This window comes from Galeopterus variegatus, unplaced genomic scaffold, assembly GCF_000696425.1.
Source record: "Galeopterus variegatus unplaced genomic scaffold, G_variegatus-3.0.2 Scaffold4051, whole genome shotgun sequence".
Classification (NCBI taxonomy): domain Eukaryota; kingdom Metazoa; phylum Chordata; class Mammalia; order Dermoptera; family Cynocephalidae; genus Galeopterus; species Galeopterus variegatus.
The window spans coordinates 177,060-183,809 of NW_007730162.1; the positions used below are offsets into that span (position 1 = coordinate 177,060).

General features: G+C 44.0%; 1 protein-coding gene across 1 annotated transcript in view; it reads left to right on the plus strand.

Moving 5' to 3' along the window:
* ANO4 (anoctamin 4) overlaps positions 1-6,750 on the plus strand; it is a 192,950-nt gene that overhangs the window by 175,503 nt on the left and 10,697 nt on the right. The window lies entirely within an intron of this gene.

Consider the following 6,750-nt stretch of genomic DNA (forward strand, 5'->3'; position numbering starts at 1 on the left):
AACATTTATGCACAGTTGATGGTGAATCAAAGCTTTAGAATGCTGACAACCTATTAGATATAAGACAATATTCATGGTGATTAAAATTTATCTAATAGCTGCTTTGATTCAGTTTTATTGGGCTCTCCAGGGCTTTTCCTTCCTTTTTGTCTTTTCTTTTTTTAACCTTTCCCTTTGACTTAAGGGCCCTCTGTCACTTTCAATTTATAGATCTGCCTTTTATCTTCTAATCCATTGGTCATTTTTTTTGTATTAAAATAGTTACAGTTGTGTATGTTTCTTCGTGAATCTTATTTTCTGCTCCACCAGCCACTCTATTACTTTTCAGGTTTTTTTGTTTGTTTGTTTTTCCTCCAATTTAGAAATGGTTTAGAAATGACTAAACTCATCAGGCAGCAGCATCATCAAATTTTAGAAAGTCTTAGGCTTTGGGGGTAATATATGCAGTCAAATCTCACTTATTATGATTTAATCCGGCTGTGGAAATGCCATATTTCAATTTAAATTGAACGTAAAGCAGGAGTGCTCCATCCAAACCAGTCACCTTGCCTTTCTCCAAAGCTCCAAGCTACATCAATGCCTCCTGTCACGTTAGGCTAATGTCAGAATCCTACCGACATCACCAATTGTAGGGCTCTTTTACCTACCAGTAATCCTGCACCAACTGGGCCAATTGTTGAGCTAGGGCTGGGTCTGGAGCTCACAGACCCCAGAAGCCTGATCCAGACTGGGTCACAAACCCTTTATGCTAGGCTGGGTCACCAGACCACTGATACACAGGTCTATGAGCTAGGTAACTGGCCAAATGGTGCTTGGAGCCATAGGTCCGAGAGCATGGCCGCATGGGCAGACGCCCAAGGCACTAGACACCAGCCAAGTCACCACATCATGCAGGCACACTAACTCCACCCACACACAACTTATTTACAAAGAATGCACCACACCACCCCTAACCATACCCAAGGCGAGGGGCCCTGATTAAACTATTCTATTTTCCCAACAATCCACCCCTTCAGTGTCCCTCGCCATACAATCTACGTGTTCAGAATCTTCCGTGATGTTCCCTTAGCAAGGATAAATGACTCTTACGTTTACAAATTACACATTCCATCCCAGTCCCAAAAGTCTTTAGCTTATTTCAGCACGAACTCAAAAGTCCAAAGTCTCATTGGAGACTAAAGGCAAAACTCCAAAGTCTCATCTGAGACTAAAGGCAAAACTCCTTTCAGCCATGAACCTGTAAAGAGTCAAAAACAAGTTTATCTACTTCCAAGATACAGTGGGACAGACATTGGGTACACATTCCCATTCCAAAAGGGAAGAATAGAAAGGAAAAACAGGCCCAAACAAATCCAAAACCCAAACAGGGCAAACCTTAAGCACACTTGGGAACCTGAACCCCTAAAGCATTGGGCAACCTTGCTCCTACAGCTCTGCCAAGTGCAGCCCATTGAGCTGCCCTGGTGCCCGCATCTTTTCCAAGCTGGTGCTGCACATTGCCAGCAGCACCACAGTTTCGACTCCTGGTGGCAGTCCCGCCATCCTGGCTCCACTAAACATTTCCTCAGTGAGGGTTCTCTGTGGGGGCTGTGACCCCGCTTTTTTGCTCAACATTGCTCCATAGATGACCTCTGCAGCAGCTCCACCCCTGCAGCAGGTCTCTGCCTGAGTCCCCCGGCTTTTTCATACATCTTCCGAAATTTAGGTGGAGGCTGCCACACCTCCACTGCTCTCACATACTGCTGGCCTGCAAACTGAACACAATGTGAATGCCACCAAGGTTTTCAGCTTTTGCTCTTCAGAGGTGTTGAGGCAGGATTGCTCCAGCCAGAGCAGCTGGTATGCAGGAAGCAGTTTGCCAAGGTAAGCAGTGTCCCAGGTCTGTCCCCCAGAGAAAGTCAGTTCTCCTAGGCCTCAGGGCCTGTGATGAGTAGGGTGCTCTCCCAAACTTCTTAAATGCCCTCAGGGCCTTTTCATTGTCTTGGCTATTAGCATCTAGCTGCCCCATCCCCAGCTCCTGAATTACTTGAATCAGGTCAGCTTACACCGGCTATTCACTCACAGTCTTGGGCAGTTCTGCAGCGTTTGCCCACAGTTCAAACAACTGCATTCACTCAGTCACTCTTTTCTCAGGTTTATATGGCACCCATTGAGCCATCTGCTTTCTCAGGTTTATATGGCATCCAGCCAGCCATCGTGTTTAAGTGGCACCCTGCGAGCCATCTGCCTTCGGACAAACGCAACATGTGTTTACTATATCGTCTCTAGACCATGTTACACCATCCACCCATAGGTCTCATAGCTGCAGCAGCCAGGGGCTCTCCCTGCTTTACTGTCTCTCCAAGTCAATCAGTTCAGCCTGGGTATATGGGACATAGGTGGTGATCTGGGTCGCCTGTGGATCGCCCACTGGTTGTCCGCCTGGTCCCATAGGCTGCTCATCCTTCATTTTCTGATGCACAACAGATCGTGACTGGAGACACACAGTTTCCCCCAACTCACCACTGGGTTCGTCGTCTTCCCTGGTGTGAGAGGCAGGAGTGGCCAGTCGCTGCACATCCTCCTCCAGGACATTTATCCATGCTTCCAACAACTCTGCTTTCTGCTGCAAATCTCAATCAGTTTGCAGTGTAGTGAGCAGGAGCCAGGTTCTGGTCAGCAGAAAAGTGGCCACTGGGCACCACATGCTCAAGGACAGCCACATTTCCTCCCCTTCCCAAGGGGTTTTCTGCCACAGTGCATGGTCTATGCTGCCTTGCAGTACAGTGTGCAGCAACCAGATCCTGGTCAACAGGAAGGTGGCCATAGGGCAGAGCATATTCAAAAGTAGCCACATTTCCTCCTTCTTCCAAGGGCTCTCAGCTCCTATACCTGCTCAGAATCCTGTTGCAGACTATGCCATTGTAGTGCTCTTTTACCTGCCTGTAATCCTGTCAACTATGCCAATTGTCATGCTAGGGCTGGGTCTGGAGCTCACAGACCCCTCAAGCCCATTCCAGACTGGGTCACAAACCCTTCACATGCCAGGCCGGGTCATCAGACCCCTCACATGCAGGTCTGTGAGCTAGGTAACAAGCCAAAAGGTCCTTGGAACCATAGGTCTCAGAGCATGGCCGCACGGGCAGACTCCCAAGGCACTAGACACCAGCCAAGTTGTGGCACTGTGCGGGTGCACTAACTCTACCCACACACAACTTATTTACAAAGAATGTGCTGCACCACCCCCAATCAGACCTAAGGCAAGGGACTCTGATTAAACTATTCTATTTTACCAACAGCCTCCTTCTTACTGTTCTTTCAGCTTGCCCTGGCTTCTCCATGAATGAGAATTTCACTCATAAATCCAGGGTCATTTGGTTAACTTGTCCCATTCCTATAACAGCACATTTCAGTTGGCCTGTTATACCAGGTTGTTATATGGCTGCCATCCCCAGCTAGATTGTAAATTCCTTTTGAACAAGGACAGCATCTTTCGCATATGTGCATTACAAACACAGTCTACTGTCATGGATGCTCAGTGAACAAGTCTTCTGTGGCATGGTGGGGAAAACATTCTCATTTTCAGCCAGATCTGAAAATGAAAGAAATACCATGTTTGAGGCAATGTTCTTCATACATTGGGTACACAAGAATTTTTCAAGTGTTTTCGTCTTTCCCCTTGAGAAGTTCCTTCTCTTAGCTGCAGCCTAGCTGGGCTGATTCCTGGACCACAGATTGTTCATTGTTTGCAAATGAGGTCACCTCCTCTTTCAGAGTATCTTTACCAAGTGAGTTCTTTAGAAAAGAGCTTAGAGAACTCTGGGCAGGCATCAGGAGACAAAGATTAGGTAGTAAACTTGAAGATACACACCATAAAATAGTTCTCCCAATCAGAGTTAAAATTTCAATTGAACTAAATTTGTTTCTAGACAGCACAAATAATCACTTTGATTTTTTGCCCCCACTGAATGTAACAGAGTCATTACTTTGTTATCAGGTAGACATGGCTAGAATTTTGGAGCATTCTATAAGGATAGATGATGGCCTTAGAATCATCATGAGGTATATATGAGGGTACTTCAAAAGTTCATGGAAAGATTTGTATTATCTTTCAATTCTAATTTTCCATGAACATTCTGAAATATCCTCATACTTAAAAAGATGCTCTTGGTTAGTGATATAAATCAAGGCTATTTTCCCAGAGATAGAGGCTCAATCCAGGACCCCCATGTTCAAATTTTCACAGAAATAGCTACAAATATTTAATGAACAATAAATAATATATTTATACAAACTCTAAATCAATTAAATAGGTCAACACCAAAGTTGTAAAAAAAAAATTGCAAAGTTGTATTTTAAAAGATAAAGCTTAGTGTGTAGAGGTCTTATCCTGTTCATAATATCTGACACTTTTATTGCAACAAGTCAGAGGTTCACTTTCTTCTGTCCTCATCTCATTAGCCTGAGCAGCTTTATCTGTAAAATATATTTGACTTTAAATGCATAAATCCAATTTTATTTCCCCTAGCTTTTTCACCCTTTGATTCCTAACCTCATGCTATTTGTCTCACAATGTCTAAAACCTCAAAGACAAATTTGGTAGCATAATTCAAAGACATACTGCAGTGAGTTTGTTCTGAAATCCACAAACTCAAAAGTCAACCTTTGATTCTGTTCTTCCCCTTAAAACTGATGATAACGATTGCTGGTTCATCCCTTTCTTGGGTCTTAAAGGATTGTAAACGATAAGTAATGGATGGTTTTAAAAGCAGAATTCTCACATTTAAAGATTGTGCTTTTCTCAGAAGTTACTTGGAAGAGGTATGTATGCATCCTGATCCAAACAACACTACCCTTACATAAGACATTTGCTGAATCTCCTTTCTTGGAAGTGCCTTCAGAGGCCATCTATGAGCACTTTTAGCAAATTGACTTTATAACTTTATATTCACAGGAAACCTTTCCTTTGTCTGATACTTTTCCCTGGTACCTGTCACTTCTCCCTGATCATCACTGTTGCCTCATCTTCCCTCGGTCTCACTAGGAGCTCACAGTGGGTCACAGTGAGGGTATATACAGCTCCTGCCGGCAGCCCGGGAGGCAGACATGGGATCTGCTGCTGTCTGTGGCCTTCCTGCTGTAACAGTCGGTCAGTGAGTTGACACATGGATGCCACTGGCTGAACTTTACAGTAAAGTGTGGGAAATCTCATTTCCCTGAATTGATGACAACCTCAACTATTTGATGTTGACAATAGCTACGATTCTACTGCAGTGAAAAGAATTAGTGAAATGCCTAGACAGTTCAGTATTAGCAGCCCCTCCTCTTCCTGATTAGGGAAATGATATGGAAAGAAGAAGACTTACACAGCTGATAACTATGTACTTGTGTACTAGGTCCACATTTAATGCTTTGCACATGGACGGAGTAAGCACACATTAAAAACCTATTTTCTTTTTTTTTTTTTTTTTTGTCCTTTTTGAGACTGGCCTCACCACGCTCAGCCAGTGAGCTCTGTGAGTGCACCAGTCATCCCTATATAGGACCCGAACCCACGGCGGGAGCACTGCTGCGCTCCCAGCGCCGCACTCTCCTGAGTGCGCCACGGGCTTGGTCCTAAAAACCTATTTTCAACTTGGGTTTATGACTGGCATTACATGAATATGCTTAATAAATAGGTTCAAAGATGTATCGTCTTTATTTTGGGGGAAAGGAAGGGAGCCTGTTTTCCATGAGACAGGTGTTTTATTTGAGTTTACATTTTCTCAATGGAGTTTTTGAACAGAGCAGCCAGATTAATCTGACAGCAGATTAATCTCAAAAAATCCTCAGGGCTGCCTTGGGGGATGAGAGTGCAGGTAAGAGTCTGGCCAGTTAGCTCAGCTGGTTAGAGCACGATATTACCAAGGTCAAGGGTTAGAATCCCTGTACTTGCAGGAGGGGTCACAAATATTCCATTTCAATGTTGGGCCTGGTTTCTGCACCTCTTCCTTCCCACTGCTCAGGTCCTGAGAAGATGGCTAAAACTGGCTCCCTCTCAGTGAAAGCTCATAATCAAGTGCTAATTTGTTTTCATGCCAAGTTCTAGACAGTTCATAGATGAGGGAGACATCATTCCAAATTACCCCTTCAAGGAGTGCTAGGAGAGGCCAGCTGCCAGATAGACTGTTACCCACACACTGTCCATTTTTGTCACCAGTGAGTGAGTTGACAGATGGGTCCTCCAGCCTTTGTTCATTTTTTTTTTCAAGGCCATGATAAAACCAGTGATTTGTCTTGAGGGAGATGGCACACAGAACCCATGTGCTCTCAGAACTATGTTCATGTCATCATTTTGGCTCAGCATTCAGCAGCCTGAGATAAGCATGCCAGAGATGTTAATGAAGAGAATCTGAAGACCATGATTTATTCATTCAATCAATAATTATTTATTGACCTCTTGCTAGGTGCAAGAAATAAATGTAATGAATAGCCACCACTCAAATTTATCTTGCTATAGGCTATGCTCCATATCACATGCTATACATGTGTCATTTAATTTAATCCTCACAATATCCCTATGAGGTGGACACTTTTGTAACTTAAAGAAGTTGCATAACTGGCCAAGATTACATAGCTAGAAAACAGCAGAGTTAAGATTTGACCCCAAAGCCCAAGCTTTTAGTGTTGTAGTATACTGCCTCCTAGTACAGAATGAAAGTCATGTCCTCAAGAAGCTTATTATCCCTGGGGAGTCCAGGCAATAGTTTTGTTCCTGGTCCATTCCCAAGA